General features: G+C 38.0%; 1 protein-coding gene across 1 annotated transcript in view; it reads right to left on the bottom strand.

Moving 5' to 3' along the window:
• Positions 1-20,117, bottom strand: part of Setd2 (SET domain containing 2, histone lysine methyltransferase) — a 113,544-nt gene extending 93,427 nt beyond the window's left edge. The window contains exon 1 of the mRNA XM_010624335.3: positions 19,861-20,117. The gene's annotated coding sequence lies outside the window, so the exon portion shown is untranslated. The remainder of the gene's footprint in view (positions 1-19,860) is intronic.
• Positions 20,118-21,485: the final 1,368 nt, after the last annotated feature.

The following is a 21,485-nucleotide window of genomic DNA, read 5'->3' as shown; positions in this document are numbered from 1 at the left end:
CAAGGCCTGTCTTAAAAAAGATAAACAGTTCTATACTAACAAGGTATAAAGCAAAAAAGAAGCCAACAGTCAAGTAAAATAAGGGGCAGTAGACAGACCCACAGACTAACTTTTTCATTAAGAATCATTTTATGAATCAGTGGTTCTTAATCTTTTAGTAACTATTCAACAGTTCTTTTGCTAAATCCAAGATGCTCCACATCACAGTACATCTGCTCCATATATTAACAATGCATGGCTCTTTGAGCTGAATGGTAATCACATCATATCCTGCCTGACTGGGAGGAAATGAACACCAAAAGTCTGGTGTACACTAGTGTACCAAGGTATGCTGGGGGACTATTTATCTGGGGAAAGGGAGCTACAAAAGAGCATAACAGCAAAGTAAGTGTTTTAGTTTTGATTTTTTTTAGGTGTTTTTCTTTGTTTTGTTTTGTTTTGGTAGCAGGGATCAACCTCAGAACCCTGAGATTGTGAGGCAGGTGATTAAACCACTGAGCTAAACCGCTAAGTATTTTAAACTGCTCTGTAGGCTGTATGCGGCAAGAATTGAGTACAACAATCTGTTTCAAATGCTCCTTAAATGTACAAAATATTCTTCCCAAATGTTTGTGGTAGCCAAACCAAGTAAGAGAGGCTTGAGGGGAGAAGCTAGCAATATATGGTCGAGATATGAAGCAGTGCCAAGATTATAAACATTTTTTTTTCCTACTCCAAAACCACAAAAAACTCCTAGATATCACCTAAGAACTACTGTATTGCTGAACATGGTGAAACACAACTGTAATCCCAGCCTTCTGGGAGGCTGAGGCAGAAGAATCACAAGCTAGAGCCAAGCCTGGGCAATTTATCGAGACTCTATTGCAAAATTTATAAATAAATACACACATAAATAGAAATGGCTAGGGATATAGGTCAGTGTAAAGTCCCTGGGGTTCAATCCCAATACCACAATAATAACAGTGATTGTAATAATGATAATTTTTAAGACTTTTAACAGTTTTAAAAGACAGTTAAGTTTCAAAATAAAAGCTTGGGATGGTGATTCCTGCAGTCCCACTTACCCGGAAGGCTGAGGCAGAAAGAATACATAAGCCCAACATTCAAGACCAGCCTGGACAACATAGTAAGAATGCATCTCAAAGTAAACAAAATGAAGCAAGCATATCCCTTTTGGCCTCTGTATTTCTCTGACATCACTAGTTCAAAGTGTTGAGACTGGCCCAGTAAAAAGACTTCAAGAAAAACCATGTGTGGGAAAAGAAATGAATTCTCAATGTTGCTGCCTCAAGTTGGACATTGGCAATTTAAAACAGTTAACTGGCACACTTATTCTACTTCTAAAAGCATCAAACTTTCACAGGAAACAACTGGTGAATTAATCCAGCATGACAGGTGGGACAAGAAGGGTAGAAGGCAAGAGGCTGAAAGAATTGAAGGTATTCCGAAGAATGTTGAAATGACTGACCTAGAGATCCACAGATAATAGAGAAAAAGGAACAAAATATGAAAGAAGATGATAAAGTGAAGGAACAGAGCAAGAGCAAGACAACACTGGTGGCTTCAAAAGACAGATTTGATAAAAACCAGAAAAAGAGATAGGAGAATAAGGTATAAGAATTATAAATTACAAAACCAGGCGTGGTGGTTGCACACCTGTAATCCCAGCACTCAGGAGGCTGAGGCAGGAGGATCACTGTGAGTTCCAGACCAGCCTGGGCTACACAATGAGTTTCAGGTCCGTCTCAACAACATGGTGAGACCCTGCCTCAAAAAGCCAAAAAAACAAAAAAAAAAAACAAAACAAAACAAAAAAAAGACAAGATCTAGAAATGATCATGAGTGTAGATTCCTACAGTTGATGAAATTGTGTAATAGCAAGAATCAGCCACAAATGGGTTTAACATGAGAACACTTGCTTAAGTAGTAATCTGGATTCCTTGGAAGAAAGGTGTCTGCTATACCATTCCCCAAGTAAGACGCATGGAGAAATACTGGCAGGGTATCCTTCTCAATCCCTAATGATTATCTCCATTATTAGGAAAGAAATGAAATCTCACAGCTCCTGCCCAACTCCCTAGGTCTTGTTCCCACTTTAGGTTTCCAAATCCTTAACCTGCTCCCCACCAAACACAAATTAAAACTGTGGGAGTGGGGGGTAGAATAAATGAAAAGTTCAGAAAAGTATGTGCTTGCTTTGGCATCATATATACTAAAAGTTTTTAAAAGTTAAACTACAGATCTTCAATGTACCAGGCAGAAAGTCTTCCAAATTAAGACTTTTATCATAAAAGATTACATCTAGCTCTCTGCTTACCCTATAATCATATACATTTGCAAACCTCTCTGAACAACTGAGCTAGCCCTTCAGCAGGCCACAATTTTGGTAGGGAATGAATGTGCTAGCTAACCGCCTGAGTGAGATGGGCAAATGTGAAAACTGTATCAGAACATATCTTCAGTTAGCACACAATCATGCTGGACTGCTCAATGACATATTCAGAAAGGCAACACTTATCAGTCCTCACCAAGCATGGTGGCACACACCTGTAATCCTACCTGTTTGAGAGCTTGTTTGGAGGTTCTAGCAGGGGAGTGCAACTACTCATATAACCTTGACTAAGAAAATGTCCTCCTCTATTGGGGGTGGTCCTCCTCTTTGACCAAGTGCACAGCTTCAGGAGGGACACACATGGAGCAGTGAGGGAGGAAGGGAACACCTGCCTAGCCAGCCACATCAGCCAAATCCACCCTGGAGACCAGTGGAGTGACAGATGTCGCAGCCAGACTACCCTCACATTAAATCCCAGTTTAGGTTTGGGACTGGGCAATTTGGCCAGACCCTATCAAAAAAAAAAAAAAAAAAAAAAAAAAAATTAAAGGGATAGAGATGTCAAGTCAGTGGTAGAGCACAGGGCCCTGTGTTCCATTTCCAATACCAAATATCAATCACAAGTCATACTCATCTGAAAGCAGTGCTAGCTTTATAAAGGCAAACATCACACTGCTTTTTATCAAAGATCTTGAAACTTTAGGTAACACATCCTGGGATAAATAAGCTAACCTGTACTAATGTTGATGGACTCAGAAAACACAAGGACTACTCACTTGCTTTAAGTCTAGCACAGTATTAGAAACAGAAATTTAGTCTCTAAAAAATGATGTGATATTAAAAATCATGTTCTGGGGCCAAGAATTTAGTTCCACCACCTGTCTCACAAGTACAAGGTCCCAAGTTCAACCCTCAGTACCAAAAAAAAAGTTCTGTCAGGCATGGTAGCACACACCTGTAATCCCAGCACTTGGGAGTCTGAAGCAAGAGAATCACTGTGAGCTCGAGGCCAGCCTGAACACTAAATAGCAAGATCTTGTCTCAAAAACAACAAATAAAAGATGCCCTAGAGCTGGGGATTTATTCAGTGGCACCTCGCCTGCCTGGCAGGTGCAAGGTCCTGTGTTTGACTCCCGATACCAAAAAACAAGAAAAAAAAAAAAAAAAAGGATGTCCTGATATATAAATATAGGTTAAAATAATAGAAAAACAGCTTTCTTCCTTTTTTTTTTTTTGAGACTCTATCTTTCTATTTGCTAAATTGCCCAAGATGGCCTCAAACTTGCAATCCTTCTGCCTTGGCCACTGGAGTGCAGATGTGTACCACCATGCCTATCTCTTTTTTTCTTAACCAAATCACCTTAACACATAGTTATCTCAAATGTATAACTTTAGAATTCCAAAGTCAGTGATAAAAAGAATATTACCCCATATAACTGTCTTTATACCTGAAATTTGTTTTTCTAAATGTCTTCCCAAATTAGTTTGCAAGAACACTCACATAAAATAAATTATGTTCCCCTATTAGAACAATCTCCTTTTTCCAAAACCCATAAACTAGATTGTAGAGTGATCTAACTTGAACATTTCAGGGCCTAGTCAAACAACAATTGCACGCAACTGAATTCCATGATTTTTTTTTAAAGCAGTGTCCAAGTTTACTAGAGAAAGAAAAAGCAAAGAGTGGGGGAGAAACTGGTTCTGCAGAGTATGCTTATACCCACTAAAAGAGAAAAAAAAAGCAAGATAAAAAGTACATCCTGAAGAAAGCAAGATGGGCTATCATGAGGAAAGGCCACAATAGCCACTTTTATTATTGAGACAGGGCCTCACTAAGTAAATTGCCACACTGAGTTTGAACTTGGGAGCCTTCTCCCTCAATCTTCCAGAAGGCTGGGATTATAGTATGTACTATCATGCCAGGCTCACAGGTGCAGTATTTTCATTACCATACAATAAAAACTATGTTCTAAGGTCACAACTAGTGAAGTTTCAAGGCTGACTACAGAAGCCTTGTTCTTTTAAGTAAAATATGTAGATTTTACCCAAAACTGAAACCAAAAGGTAAAAGTTTCAGAGAATAAAGATTTGACTCAATATACTCATAAATATATGTCTAGAATCAAGGGGCTATTCACATGGGGGGGAGGGTATTAAGTATTCAAAATAGAATCCCAATGATCATGTGTTAGTTTTAATCCTAAAGTGAATACAAGAAATCATTGTTTTTGTTCCCCCACACTAAGGTTTGTTTTGGTTTTTTTGAGACAGAGTCTCACTATGTAGTTGGGACTGACCTGGAACTCACTATGTAGCCCAGGCTGGTCTCGAACTCACAGCGATCCTCCTGCCTTAGCCTCCCCAGTGCTGGCCCACACTAAGATTTGATTTTAGCAATTTAGGATTAGATTCTTTTATGAGAAGGATAATCATTAAAATATTCTAAAACTACAAAGAAAGAGATGCGAAATAAAACTTTGACCCAAAATACTTAAAATCTATTTCAGACAATAAGATACTCATTATCACATACCATGTCTTTATAGTTGCCAAGTAATCAATGCAACAGAATCAACAGCACCAAAAGCCTGAGGGCAATGCCTTAAAATCAGACTGCAGGACAGAAGTTCATCTAGTTCAATATTTAAACTGTGTATGTCCTATACTTTATCCAACTAAGTACAGTCCTACCCTTGCTTAACTACATCACATAGAACACAAAAATAGGTGGCAGTCAGCTCTTTCATTTTGTTGTAGACTCTTCACACAAACTAGCTCCTAAAAATTCTCTTTCAAAATGAAAACAATAAAAGTAAAACCTAGCCAGACACAATGGCATACGCCTATAAAACCAGCACATGGAGGCTGAAGCAGGAGGATCACTGAGAGTTCCAGACTAGCCAGTACTTCCTTTTTGGTGTAAATTAAAACTCTTTTTCTTTCATGCTTCCAAGGATGCCTTTTGTTATTTTAAAGTGGGGGGCATATACTGGGGCTGCTGCTTTCTATCCAGTAATAGCAAATACAGTAAATCTGGGAGCTTCTGTATAATAAATTACCACCAGATCAAAATACAAAGAAAAGGCAATGAAATTCAGTTCTCTTGAAAAGTAAAAGCTTAATTATAGTAAAAAATAGCCCATACTTAACTTTCTGGCTTTTGTGAAGAGTTTAAGCATTTTTTTCATTACAATTAATGTTTAGAGCACAGAAATATTTCAAGTCCACCAACACAAAGACAAGTAGGGCCAAAGCTACTCTACGCCTTTGAGGACTAAAAGAAACATGAAGTATTTATTTTTATAAAATGTTAATATACGATATCACGAATAATAAACAGTACACTGACTACAACACAATTACACATTTCCTTCAAGAAATAGGTTAAAATAAAATGCAAAAGGCTACTGGTAACTCAGACTAGAAACAGCCTAAATTTCCATCAAAAGCTGAATAACTAATAGCCAAGGATGTACCTTAGTGCAAAGGCCCTGGTTTCAACCCCCTGTAACACAACACACACACACACACACACACACACACACACTCCCCCTCCCTTGTTACGTAGCCCAGGCTGGCCCTGAATTCACGATACTAACTTATAAGCAAATTTAAGGCTCACCTGAACTACATACACACAGCAATCCTGTCTCAAAAAAACAATTTTTAAAATTCCAATGTCAAACTTCACCCAGAAGAAATTAAAAGCTTCAGTACTGACTTCTGGTCTACTAATCTTTGTAGTTTGTATACATGTCCTTATTATTAATGATATATAATTATATAGTCACATAGTAAAGCTTATCTATAATAGAATATGAGATTTATTTATTTAAAGGTGCTGGGGATTAAACCCAAGGCTTAGGTTAAGTGTACCATGAGCTTCACTCTAGCTCATTTTTTTTTTGGTACCGGGGATCAAACTCAGGTCCTTGCGCTTATAAGGCAGGCCACCACTGAACCACTGAGCTAAATCCCCGGCCCCCTATTTTTATTTTATAGCTCAAATATCAAGTAATATTACCCGCAAAATTTGTTTTGTTTGGTTTGAGACAGGGTCTCACTATGTAGTTCAGGCTGGCCTTAAATTCACTATGTAGCCCAGATTGGCCCTAAACTTGAAGAAATACTCCTGCCTCTGCCTCAGAGCTGAGATTACAGGCATGCACCACCACACCCAGATTATACCAGAATTTAAGAAAATACAATTGTACAACAGCCCTAGCTGTACAGTCCCTAGTCATCCTCAAGAAGGAAGTTAAAATGTTCACCAGGGGGCCGTATGAGTATGACTTTCCCTTTCAGGGAGCTTGTACCACTGGTAGTTCAAGCCAGCGAGTAATGTTAAATATCAACAGTTCACCAGAAGAAACTAAATCTTATGTTCTATGACAAGCTATTTAAACTGACAAGGCTGATGTACCTTAACAGAAACAAAAAATAACCAAAAGACTATGGCTTGGAATTAAAAACAGCTAATAAAAGTCAAACTAGACAACTTGTTTATATGCTTAAGTCTACACTGGTGACAGCATTGAAAAGCAAAGCTGACAATTTGTAAATACTAAAACTAGTATAATGAAGAATAATTACATAGTTTAAGAGCCATTAGTCTATACCGAAGTATACAGACTAAATTTTCTGTGCTAGTCTTTCTACCATCTCTGTTCAGAAGGCAGATCCTAACTGCTTATTTCCTGTTATGTGTCTAAAACAGCAAATAAGAAGGCACTTTGGTATAATACAAAGGTTACGAGCAAAGGCTAGAAAGTCAAACTGAATTTGTTTTTTGGTACCAGGGATTGAACTCAGGACTGGGCTTGTGAAGTAGGCGGCGGAGCGACCGAGCTAAGTCCCCAGCCCAGTCAAACTGAATTTGAATAATAACTCCAATATTTTTAAATCTAATTTACCGAGAAAAATGGAGAACAAAGACATTACCTACAATACTGAAAGTGCATTTACTTCGAAAAGACAATGAGTGTCTATTTAAAATTCTTTATCTAGCACCCAGCACATAGTTAATGTTAAAAAAAAATGGAGCTAACAGTGACTTTCAGGTCAGTCACAACTACGCAGTGAGCTTGTCTCAAAAAAACAAACCAACAAACAGAATGGAGCTAACAGCAATCTGAATCACATATTTGTAAATCCTTTGACTACAACAGTCTCCATTATAAGAAAATAAGCTTCACAATAGCCAGAACCTTGCTCATTTTATATTCTCAGGGCCTTGGCAATGATTAGATGCACAATAAATATGTGTGAACAAATGAAAAATACAGAGGTGAAGAAGGGAGTGATAGAGGCTGACAGTGGCAAAGATACAGAGTAGCTACAAAGGGAAAAGGAAGTTAACACTTCAGTGATATTCAAGAAAGAGCCAGTTTAACAGTTGGCTACATTTTCCACAAATAGTGAAACTGAGTTCAGAATGTTTTACAGCCATTTGACCTTGATCACTGATCAAGGGGGAGTGTGTGTATTTTATTAGGAAATAATTATAGGTTCACAAAAAGCTTCAAAAGTAGAATCCCTTGTACTCTTTACCCAATTTCCCTCAACAGTGACAGACTATATAATTGTAGTATAACAGCAAAACCAGGAAATTGACAAAGGTACACTAACTAGATTAGACCTTATTCAGTTTTCATCATTTTAATCAGCACTCATATTCACCATATACGTGTATACTTAGCTCTACGCAATTTTATTCCATGTATACATTTGTGTAATGACAACCACAATCAATACATATTGTTCTATCAGTGTCCCTGTATTTTCAATGTTTAAATTTTTCACTTCATTTTTCTAGTAATTCATTTTTCCTTTTGTGTCTAAAAAATGTTAGTCCAAACCAGGTATGGTGGTACACACCTGTCCTGTTACTCAACACAAGTACTGAGGGAGGCTGAGGCAAGAAAATCACAAGTTCTGCCCGGGTTACTTTAGCAAGATACTGTCCTTAAAAAAACAAAAAATAGCCAGGCATAGTGGTGCACACCTGTAATCCCAGCACTCAGAAGATTGAGGCAAGAGAATCACCATGAGTTCTAGGCCAGTCTGAGCTATGCAGTGAGTTCCCCCTCTCAAAAACAAACAAATGCTAAGTCTAGTGTAGTAACCCATACCTATTATCCCAGCATTCTGGGACACTGAGATAGGAAGATTGCAAATTTAAGTCCAGTCTGGACAATTTAGCAAATTAACAAGGGGGGCGGTGGGAAGGTGGGGAATGTAACTCAGTGTATAAAGGTCCCAGGTTCAATCCGCAGTGTGCAGGACAGGCACTAAGATGGTCAAAAGGGTTGACAAGTGGGAGCCTGTTCCTCTCCTTTTGTCACACTTACTATGTGTGACGGACCTGCTGATGCATTTCATCAGGGCAAGAGTAGTGATTTCTGTGTCAAGATAAAGGGATCAGCTTGAGTATAAACCCTCACAGATAATATGCACTGTTGGCCAACATTTTCTTAGAGGTTCCAGAATCAAAGGGGCTCTATCCCAGGGTTCTAGGTTCTAGTAACCATACAGTTTTTCCCAGTCCTGGTGTAGGTGTTATTTTGTGCTTACCTCTGTCATTTTTCATTTTTTCCCAGTTGTAAAAAAAAAAAAAAAAAAAAAAAAAACCTTTTTAACCAATTCCTTATATTAATTCTACTTTCTTGGCTGATATAGACCCAAACTCTAAAAACTGAGACCTTAAATTTATAACAAAGTAGAAGCACTGGGGCCAGGGGTGTGTGGCTCAGTAGTAGAGTGATTACCTAACATGCACAGGGTGCCCTGGGTTGGTTCAATTCCCAGAACCACGATCAGAGAAGCAATTATTCCAAATGTCAGTGTTAGTACTCAACACTTTAATGCTAAGCTGAAGTACCATAAGCTTCTCTTAAAAGCATAAAACTGGAAGGGTCATACTTTCTTGAAAACATCAACACATTTAAAAACTGAACATAAGCAATTTTGGAAACCAAATACTCAAGATTTTTCATTAGTACTTGGGAACAAGTATACAGAAAATTTTCCGTTAAGAGACCACCAAATACGGTAGAAAATATTTTAGGCTTTGAAGACCATGCAACCTTCTCTCACAATTACCCAACTCTGTCATTATACAAAAGCAGCCACAAGGCCGGGGATTTAGCTCAGTGGTTCCACCATCCGCCTCTTAAGCGCAAGGTCCCAAATTCAATCCCCAATACCAAAAAATTAAAAAAGCAGCCACATACAAAATGTAAATGAAAAAAATATGGCTATGTTCCAGTAACATTTTACTTATGGACACAAAGTTGAATTTCATATTATTTTCATGTATTATAAAATACTCAATTTATTTGATCATTTAAAAATTAAATACCAGGCTGGGGGTTTAGCTCAGTGGTGCTGCCATCTGCTTTGCAAGTACAAGGTCCCAAGTTCTATCCCCGGTACCAAACAACAAACAAACAAAAATTAAATACCATTCTTAGCTTACAGGCAGTATTTGGCCCAATGGCCAATTTGCCAACTGATCTAGATCACAACTCTTACAAAAATCAAAAGTATTATACTTATTAAAAGACTCAAGGCTGGGCGTGGTGGTGCACACCTGCAATCCCAGCACTCAGCAGGCTGAGGCAGGAGGATCACTGTGAGTTCGAGACCAGTCTGGGCTACATAGCGAGTTCCAGGTCAGTCTCAGCTACATAGTGAGACCATCTCAAAAAACCAAAAAAATAAAAATTATCCTGTCAGGCTGGGACTTTTAAGAAATGAACATTTTTTTTTTTAAATTTTCCTCCTCCTCTTCTTCCCTCCCCACTCCAGGTTTCCCTTAATATATAGAATAACAGTGAACTAAAATTTGAGTTTCAATTCCTGGGGCCAGGGATTTAGCTCAGTAGTGCCCTTGCCTGCCTTATAAGAACAAGGTCCCAAGTTCGAGCCCCAAAACAAAACAAAAAAATCCTGTAAGTTCATTTCCAATGAAAGTTTCAGACTATTTAAGAAAGCTGGGAAAGGGGCAGATATGTATGGTTCACATGCACAGTGCATCTTTTGTTCCAATGGTATTCAGGTTTCTAACCTTCTAGCATATACATTCACAAGATTAGAGGAAAGAATCAACTTAAATAGGGAATTTCATGAACCCCACAAAATGAATTGAATTAATTCTTAAGGTCCAAGGATTTAGCTCAGTGGTTCCGCCACCTGCCTCAAAAGCACAAGGACCTGAGTTGGATCCCAAGTACCAAACAAACAAAAAAAAAGATTAATTCTTAAGACCCATAGGAAAAGTAGCTCAGAGTATAGTAATCCAGTTGTTTATAAATGGCAACTCTTTCAAATGTTATTCCTTAAGATCATTAAAAAGTTAATCTTTACACATAATTAAATATCACATTGTTTCTCTGATGTGAGAAACTAGAATGTATAACAAATATTTGGAAATGGAAAGAAAATGTTCATATGGGAAGAGAAACAAGGGAGGAGAGAGGGAGAAAGGAAGAGACAAAAAAAGTGAATAGAAGAAAAAATGAAAACAAAGTTTTCGTACATAGGGAGGGGAAGGGGCTTAAGAGGGGCACGGGGAGAAAAGGGATTAGAGGTACCATGCAAATTCCCTATGAGTGTTATCATTATGTATGCCTAAAATGCTTTGCTGCTTATTTTAACGTTAAAAAATAGAAGCCAAAATAAAAAAGTTAGTCTTTGACAAACTGGTGTCTGGGATTTAGCTCAGTGGTGCTGCCGCCTGTTTCACAAGTGCAAGGTCCTGAGTTCGATCCCAGGTACCAAACAACAACAACAAAAACAAAGACAAGCTGGTAAATGAAAATTCCTTGACTCAAGTTCTAGTTACTGCCACTAAATCAGCCAGTCAGCACAGCCTACACTTGAGTTTTCTATTCCTCCCTTACACATAAAATGATAGGCATTTCTGCCCTTTAAAATTATAAACTGGGCATGGTGGCGCACCCCTGTAATCCCAGCACTTGGGAGGCTGAGGCAGGATTGCTATGAGTTCGAGACCAGCATGGGCTACAAAGTGAGTTCCAGGTCAGTCTCAACTATATAGTGAGACCCTGTCTCCAAAAAACAAATAAATAAATAAATAAATAAAATAAAATTACAGCCATGGTAAGTCAAACAAGGGGGGAAAAGGTGGGAGCCACAAGAATGAGATATTAGGTACACTAGACACCACTCACACCGTTCAGTAATTTAAACTGGACAACAACTTCAGAGTTGTCTAATTTGAAATGTGCACAGGTATAATTTTCACTCTGTAACCCTCGCCCCTAACATGTGGCCCTAGAGCAGTGATGGCAAACCCTTTCAAGCTTTCAAAATACAAATACCCTGCAGTGGCACCACTGCCCTAAAGCATCCTCTACCATCTGCCTACCTCTCTGGCCTAGCTCCTATTCTTCCAAACTAATTTCAGTTCTGAGCAGTCTTTCCTGTCTGCCTACCCTCCTAACTTCCAAATCCCAGAGTCTAGCTTAAAGGTCTCTACCACAGGACATAGTATTTACTTTTGTATCCTTATCATAAGGCAGGCATTCTAAAAAATATTAGCTGAATAAATTAACAGTCAAGAGTTCAATCTCAGCCAGTTTTTCTAAACATTAAGTTTAAAAGAATTAAAATGAAAACAACTTAAACACAACTTTCTAATTACCTCATACAATTTAATATCTAGGAAAATGAAACTCTGTGTATGTTAAGTATAAAAGCATCAAATACCCTGGAGAAAAACAAAAGCTTCCATTTCCAGAGTACCAAGTTTTCTACCATTTTTCAGCATCATGACCTTTTATACATACAAAAATCTCTTGACTTATCACTTCACCTGAGGAGCCTCACTTTTTTTTTTGGCCTCTAATACTCACAGAGGAAAAATAAAAGACTACTGATCTAAAGAATTTGAACAGAAAATGAACCTAACAGGGTAAAATACTGCTTTACCCTTAAATTGGTTATCCATCCTGAAAAATACACAACTAAGTACAAAATAACAGAAAAGGCATAGGAGTGTAGAGCTGGTCTAGCACAAAATGTAACAGTCTATTCTACCTAAGGCAATACTCATGTTTTATGTGAGACCACAATCATGAAATCCTTTTCATCAGTTTGTCACCACCCAAACAGAGCATACAAAAGTGCTCTGAGCAATAAGACACTACCATAAGCTCAATACAAGTCATCTAATTCCCTGACCATCTCTGTCCTAATCTACAAATTTAGAATGTCTTACAACAGACATCATCAATTATTAAGTGTTGATAGAACACTCTATCAGGAAATTAGAAGAGTTATGAAGAATCAGCTTTATTTCTAACAGTCACTAAGAACATAATATTATGTACCCAGCTGCTAATTACTAGGATTCCTCTACTTCAAAATAATATACTTGGGCCTGGGATTTAGCTCAGTGGTGCCACCACCTGCCTTGCAATTACAAGGTCCTGAGTTCAATCCCTGGTACCAAAAAGTTAACAAAACAAAAAATAATATATTCCACAACATCTGAGTCCTTGAATTTAGTACATAGAGCTACAAAGTATCTTAGTCCTGTAATTAAACCTAAACAAGTCTAAATCTTACAAGAAAATGGAAGAATGCTAAGCTAGCTAGGTTCCAATGAAATGTTAAGTTTTGCACATATTTTGTATTACTAACCATCCAAATCATCATAAAAGTTGCAAAGTTAGGGACTGGGATGTAGCTATGCAGTAGGGTGCATAAACAAGGCCGAGTTGGATTCCCAGCATGCATACAGGCATACACAGTAGTTCTAAAAGTGCATGTTAAAAAAAAAACATGTTGGCCCAGGGATTTAGCTCAATGGCACACCTACCTCGAAAGCACAGTGTTCAATCCTCAGTCAAAAAAAAAGTGTACATGTATACAAAATATGTATGTGTAGATGTACATATGTATCTCTATAGGAACAGTAATGATGAAAACAAAAATGTTTAAGAAATGGACACATTTCACAAATACAGCTAATGGGAAAATACACAGCAAGCATATGCACACCTGAAAAAATATGCTACCATAGTGCCTAACTCCTGCCTCAAACTTCATATGCTCCGACACTATCAATATTCTAATAAGAAAGAAAAGTATTTCAAGAAAGAACATCAAGAATTTCTCGGGCTGGGGATTTAGCTCAGCGGTTTCGCCGCCTCCCTTGCAAGCACAAGGACCTCAGTCCGATCCCTGGCACTCCCCCAAAAAAACAGATTTTCTTGCCAGTCTCATTATCTCCTTTATGCACTTGGGCAATACTATACTTTTTTATATTCAACTACCACTTTTAATTAGTTCATATCCAGTAACATTACTTTCTTATACAAGCTATTAATATACCAAAAAGATTGTATTTACTATACCATTCATAATTGTGACAACTAGCTTTATGAATACTTGTACAGTAAGGTTTTTTTGTTTTTTTTTGTTTTTTTTTTCTTTTGGTTTTTTGAGACAGGGTCTCACTATGTAGTTGAGACTGACCTGGAACTCACTATGTAGTCCAGGCTGGTCTCCAACTTATGGCGATCCTCCTGCCTCAGCCTCCCAAGTGCTGGGATTAAAGGCATGAGCTACCACACCTACCCAATAAGGTTTTTTTTTTGTTTTTTTTTTTTAACAGACATGGTTAAAAAGTTAGAGTATACCTATTTTAATATCTTTTTGTTTGTTTTGAGACAGGGTCTCACCTGGAACTATATAGCCCAGTCTGGTCTCAAACTCACAGCATCCTCCTGCCTCAGCCTCCCAAGTGCTGGGATTACAGGTGTGTGCCACCACACCTGGCTTATTTTAGTATCTTGCGGGAAAGTTTTGGAGTACATTTTCACCTACTGCTAACAAAATACTTTACATCAATCAAATTCACATCTATACTATAGATAATTCTTTGTCAAGGAGAAAGTACCACAGAATGTGTATCTTATGTTTTTTAATTGATATACTCTGTTAAGTAATTGATAAGTTTGGAAGAGGCACATTAAACCAGGCCATTTAAAAAAATTGGGGTGTGCTCAAGACCAAAATATATAAGTGAATTTCCATAAAGGGTTTTTCTAGTCAATCAAATAGCCTATCAAGAATAATATTTTTATCCAGGAATGGTGGCGCACGCCTGTAATCCCAGCACTTGGGAGGCTGAGGCATGAGGATCACTGGGAGTTCGAGACCAGCCTGGGCTACATAGTGAGTTCCAGGGCAGTCTCAACTACATAGTGAGACCCTGTCCCAAAAACAAAAACAAAACAAACAAAAAATAAATCAGCCAGGCCAGGGATTTAGCTCAGTGGTTCCGCAGGCACAAGCACAAGGACCTGTATTCGATCCCCAGTACCAAAAAAAAAAAAGCTAGAGATAATAGACACTATGAAGGCCCTAGATTCAATCTCAATCCAAACAAAAAAAAAAGGGAAGAGAGAAAAAGGAAAAAAAAAGAAAAAAAGCTAAATGACACAACAAATGCAATGAGCTGGGCATGATGGCACAGGCCTATAACCTCAGTACTGTGAGAGGCAGAGGCAGAAGGATCAAATGCTCGAGCCCAGCCGGGGCAACTCAGGGAAACCCTGACTCAAAATTTTAAAACAATGCAAAGGCCCTGGGTTCAATCCCCAATGCCACAATAAATTATGTAATTCCAGAATGAAAAAGAGGCAGTTTGGAGCAATTTGCAGATTTTAAATATGAACTATACAACATATGATCAAAAAATATGGTGCTTTAATTTTTGAAAATTTGAGTAAAAGACACACCACCATTAATCCCCCTCACCTCATATGTACTTATCCCATCATTCTTGCCACTTTCTGAAGCAGTTCTGGAAGTCCTCTTTTGTGAGAGCCTTTATTTGTGCTGTCATGGCTGCCTCCATGTCCTGCAATTCAAAACGTTTACCTTCTATGGTGATTCTGACTTTGGGAAAGAGCCAAAAGTTGCACAGTGCCAGATCCAGTGAACAAGGTGGATGAGGACACATCATAGTTTTACAAACCTGACTTTCCATTAGGTGTTACTTGGTAGTTGCATTCAACACATTCTTTTCGTATATGTGCTGCCGAAGGGAGCACTCAACACATTCTTGATCACATCTCAGGAAGACATTCACAAAAGAGGACTTCTAGAACTGTTTCAAAGAGTAGCAAGAATGTTGGGATAAGTGTGAGAAGCCAAAGAGTTCTGAGAGGGATTAATGGCAATGTGTCTTTTACTATAATAAATTGTTTAAATATTTACTGTATTTTTCAATCACTTCTTGTATATTTGGCAACAATGTGTCATAAATGTTAAACAGCCTGGAGAATACTTGTTCTTGAGCAATACCCTGAAATATTTAGGTGAGAAAGATCATGTTGTCATATCTCTCAAACACCTCAGCCACAAATAGTAAATAGGGCAAAATTTTAATTACTAGCTAATCCAAGTTAAAACTATATGTGAGTACTGTACTATTCCTGCAACTTCGCTACACGTTTGAAATTTCTTCCAAAAAAAAATTTTTTTTTAAAGTAGATTCAAGGAGGGTTGGGGTAAAAGAATTTTTTAAAGTAGATTTAAAAAAAAAACTAGATTTAAGCCAGGTGTAGTGGTACATGCCTGTAATTCCAGCACTGGGGAGGCTGAAGCAGGAGGATTTCTGCGAGCTCAGCCTGGGCAAGTTAGTGGGGTCAAGGCTAGCCTGTGCTACATAGTGAGATCCTGTCTCATAAGACCAAAAAAAGCCAGGCATGGTGGTGCACGCCTGTAATCCCAGCACTCGGGAGGCTGAGGCAGGAGGATCGCTGTGAGTTCGAGACCAGCCTGGGCTACATAGTGAGTTCCAGGTCAGTCTCAAGTACATAGTGAGACCCTGTCTCAAAAAAAAAAAAAAAAAAGACCCAAAAAAAGTAGATTCAGAAAAAGAAAGAATTCTGAATCTGACTTTTAGGGGCTCTAGGTATAAATGTTCTAATATGAACTACCTCAGGGTTTTATAATTGCAATAGCCTTTTATAAGGCACTCTGTAGTTCTTTAAAGAACTAACAGAAATGATGACACTTGGAATTTCTAACTCAGGCTAACCATCTTTTGCCTTTCAGAGGACTACCCAAAGCTTTTCTGCAAAAATTGAGAATAGTCACTGAAAAATGAATATATGGGTCAAAGAAATTATTAAATATATGTTAAAGAATAAATCACAATGCATTTAAGTTATTTTTAAAAAGCATAAATGAAGGCTGGGGATCCTGAGTTCAATCCCCAGTACCAAAAAAAAAAAAGATGAAATCAGTCAGTTCAGTGAAAAGTGCCAGGGATCTGGGAACACTAAAGACTTGCTAAGGAATCTAATGAATTTTAGATTATATGTATAAAACATGGCTTAACAATTTCTTAGGAAAATAATTCTTTCAACTGTTGCTTAATTATTTCTGAAGATGTATCAAAAGAATGATCTGCCTAAAATTTTGAAAAGGCAAGACCAAAGAGAGAAATGGATATTGAAGAGGTATACTATATCCTAAACTCTACGATAGTTTATTAGGCTTTCCAAAATTACCAGGAAACCCTCAAGCACTGTTCTGGATTCCCATGTATCTCAGTAATCCAAAGAGGATTCCCCCAGCCTATGGAATCATACTTTAATCACCATAAAGCTAACCACTCTCTTAACAAAAATTCTGACTCAGGTTCTTTTCTTTTTTTTTTTTTTTTTTTTTTTTTTGAGGCAGGGTCTCCCTGTGTAGTTCAGGCTGCCCTCAACTCACTGCAATCCTCCAGCTTCAGCCTTCCAGGTGCTGGGATCACAGGTGTGGGCCGCCACACCCAGCCCTGACTCAGATTCTTAACTACAAAGTTACTTAAAAGGACCAGACAAAGAATCTGTGGAACATATTAAACTTCCTCCTCTCAGTTGACTTCCTATGGCATCTCTATCTCCACTTTAAGGTGAATTATGAGAACGTGAATATCCTCACTGCTTTGTATTTTATTTGAAAATTCTGAAATATTTTTCCCAGTTAATATTCTTTCTACTAAATTCACCATGTTTTCATATTGTGATATGATGTAAGTACTGTTCTTTCTAGCTGAATCTTTCCATAAATATGAATAATAAAAGAACAGTTTTAATTCTAAAATCCTCAAACTATCATAATCCTCAATTAATAGTTAAGGAGACCAAAGCACAGAGCAATTAAGGAACTTGTCCACATTCATAAAACTATTAAGAGTTGAGATTCTAAATCATGAATTCCCAATCTAGATCCAGGGCTTCACTCTTTTTTTTGCGCCGTACACCTTTTGGCAGTCTATGACATTTGTGGATCTCCTTTCCACCTAACATTTTAAAATGTTATGATTGCAAAACATACCAAATATATTACAAGAAAAAATGCAATGTGTGATACAGTAATATGCATCCACCTAGTGGTGGATCTCATATTCAATGTAATTTTGATGTAATGATACATATCGTTTATTTTTCCCATACTGGAAATTGAACCTAGGGCCATGCACATGCTAGGCAAGTGCTCTACCACTGAGCTACATCCCCAGCTGAGATAGCTGTAATAACCATTAATTTAAAATAGCTGTGATTTGTTCTGGTCCTAAAATCACAGGTACTATTATCACTACTACTGTAGTTCATTGTTGACATTAGTAATTAAAAGAAATACTAACTTCTAGTTAGAGGTTTCTAAAGAGACAATTTTCCCCCCTAAATTCATGGATAGCATCCATGTTAAGAGCATTACATGCACACAAACAATCCTCTTTAACAGTGGAGTTTCACAGGACCAATACTTTGTCCATTTCTTTTTCTACACTGGATCCCTTGGTCATCTCATCCAATCTCGTGGCTTTTGAATAATACCTAAGCAGATGAACACAAAATTTATATCCAGTCCGACCTTTCCCCTGAACTCCAGACTTAGATATCAATTAAACCCAAATATCTAACGAGCATCTCAAACTTACCACGTTTAATACTTAATTACTAATCTAGTCCCTAGACTTGCTCTTTCCAAAATCCTAATGGATTGTGAATTTCTAACAGCTCATGCAAAAAACCTTGAAATCACCCTCTCACACATATGTGATCTATCCTATTAGTTTGGTCTTCAAAATATATCTAGAACCCATCCACTTATCACCACTCCTACTACCTTCGAAAAAGCCACCAGCAATTCTTCTTAAGTACTAAGTTCCTTACAAATCTCCAGGCTTTCAACATCATTCCTCTCTGCAATATGAATGATCCTTCTAAAGCTGAAACCAGTCCATGCCATTCTTTTGTTTAAAACTCCCAGCACCCAGGAACAGTGCCTATAATTCCAGCTACTCGGGAACCTGAGGCAGGAAAACCACTTGAGCCTAGGAGCTCAAGGCTAGCCTGGGCATCAAAAAGAGAATCCATCAAAAGGCAAACCAAAAAATTTTCCAACCAAGTCTTTATAATGGCTCTACAAGGCCCTATGAAATCTGCACCTTAACCCATCATGACCCCATTTACTATCTTTCTTTCTCCATCATTCCACTTTAGCCATACTGGGCCGAATGCACAGTTGTGCCTCAGCACCTTCAGACCATCCTCTTGCTGGAAGTGCTTTCTTCCCAGATATAAACATAGCTACTGCCCCTTTACATTTTGTCTAAATATTTCTCTCTCAGGGAGGCTTAACCTGCTGAGAATGTAGCTCAGTAGCAGAATGCCTGCCTAGCATGTTGAGGCCCTGAGTTCAATCAAGGAGATTCATCAATACTGCAATCTCTTCCTCAACAATTCCGAATTCCACTTACACAGCTCCATTTTCCAAAGCAAAGGCATGTATCTTCAAACACTCTATATAACTGTTTTTCACCCTACTTGAGGATGTAAACTGCATAAGGATAAAAGTTTGTTTTGTACTCCAATCATCCCTAGAATGTCTACCTTTAGCAGACAGGCATAATTAAAAAAACAGCAACCCTATCACCATAAATATTTGCCTTCTCCTCTCATTCTTTACCTAGGAAAGGTCCATGAAGACTGGACCTACTCTACCACACCCTCAACACCTGTCTCTGCCCTGTAATGAACCTAATGCATAGATACTTAAGTGATTCCACCCATTTTCACCTGAAACACAAATGTCTTCTAGGCTGCAGGAAAGCCAGAAGTTACAGCTGTATCTGATCAAGAGTGAGTAGAAGACAGTAGTAAGAAGGCCTCAATTGGAACTTCAAACTGAATTTACATTTTCACCTTAACTTCTTTACATGTCTAAGAACCACTTCAAACTACTCTAAGGAGCACTTGGTTATTCCCAATCACATTGCACCCAACCTCATCCCCACTTAAACCCACCTAACTTTTTTAATGTTCAACTTAAATCCTCTTACATTTCCCAAATAACCCTAACAAGCAGCAGTTGTCATCTCATTCTGTGCCAAGTGCTTTTCATTCAGTTTCATTTAATCTTCCCAAAAGCCCAAGTTGCTTCCAACAGGACAACTATTTCAAAAATGAAAAAATGTCAGATGAAGTCACCTGTCCAAGGTCAAACTAGTGTTCAAATCTTGGTATCTGGCTCTGAAATCCAAGTACTTTAACCAAGTACTATGCTTCCTCTCTCTCCAGCATTATGAACATTAGCTTTTATACACTTCCTCATAGGGCTTGCTGTCACGCTTCTCATTTTGTTGGCTAGGCTTCATTTTCTTCATCTGTAAAACAGGTGGTAGTGTTGAGCATGCCTACCAAAATCTCCACTCCTCAGATTATTATGAAAGAAAACATAGTATTTTACAGAACCTGTACAGATTAATAAACAGAAAAAATACAGAACTTAAGTCACTATTAGAAATCCAAACGACTACACCAGAAAAGCAGTAATAAAAACTTCAAGATCTTGTGTAAAATAGTAAACATTGTTTCTTCCCCACCTGCTTTCACCGAAGATGCACTTCTCAATCCATTTTCACACATTATAAATTTTCCTCCCAAAAGTGAAAGGATGGTATCCTTAAAGCTTCTAGACTTCACCAGTTAAAGGAATTGAAAGCAGGCATTTGCCCATTCAGAGACTAGCATGTTACTCTGTACAGCACAAGCGTTCAATCAGTGTATACTGAATGATACAGACTTTTCTTTTTTTAAGGTTTTTTTTTAAGTTCTCACACCAAAAACCTGCAACATGAGCTTTGTAATTGGATTGACTGCTCAGTAAATCAAAACAATCTCATTAAAATATAACCTACGACCAAAAACCCAAGATAAAAGCATGTTAATTTACTACTGCAGTTTAGTTGGATTTTGTTCTAAAAAGGCAACACAATTTCTCTTTCTGTGCAGAAAAGACTTAACACCCCAAGAGAATACTTTCGTGTTGCAATTAAATCTAAGCAGTACCAAGAAAAGAATTTATCAAAGTAAGATCCAGACATTTCTGGGCCAAGGTGAGAAGACTTAGCAACGGGTCAAAAAGTTGCCACAGCAAACCTAAGGTAAAATGTGTCAAAGGGCAAATTTCTTGGATCACCGTGGCCCTGAAAGTGCGACAATTTCAAGTGAAACCCTCATTCATGTTAACTTTAAAATGAATCGTATATTCACATTCTTAGGAATAGACTTCAATGTCCGCAATGGAGCTGAAGAATGGCTTTCCAAAAACAATGGTGGTGTGCGGGGGTTAGGGAAAGAACTGACTTCATGGCCTGGAGTGGAAGCTTTCTGGACCATCAGATCTGTATCAGACACAGCAGACATAGCCCTCAACAGAAATGCAAAAAAAGTCCTACACTAAAAAACTATTACTGAGCGAAACTGTTATTTCTGCTTAGTAGAAAATGTCTTCTTTACAGAGAAACCTCAAATGAGTCTGGGCTTTTCACTAAGTCTACACAAGGAGTAAAAGTCACCCTTTGAGGTATACTTGGTTCCTGTTGTCAAGGAAAGCGTGTCCGAAAGTGTGTAAACCCCATAATCTGCAAGAAAACGTATGCAGCTTTCGTTTTCGGGTGAAAAAATAATGCCGGTGTCACCTCAACAACAGGGCCATACAAAACAAACCTCGCCACCATTACAAAATCAGGTGCCAAAGGTGCAAAATGTGAAACCAGAAGTGTTCCAAGGCTGGGATAGCGTTCCAGAAGTTTAAAAGAAAAAATAAATCT

Source organism: Fukomys damarensis, unplaced genomic scaffold (genome assembly GCF_012274545.1).
Source record: "Fukomys damarensis isolate Sample0158 unplaced genomic scaffold, DMR_v1.0_HiC HiC_scaffold_12, whole genome shotgun sequence".
Lineage (NCBI taxonomy): Eukaryota > Metazoa > Chordata > Mammalia > Rodentia > Bathyergidae > Fukomys > Fukomys damarensis.
The sequence above is the reverse complement of the archived record's forward strand: the minus strand, read 5'-3'. Positions and strand labels throughout refer to the sequence as shown.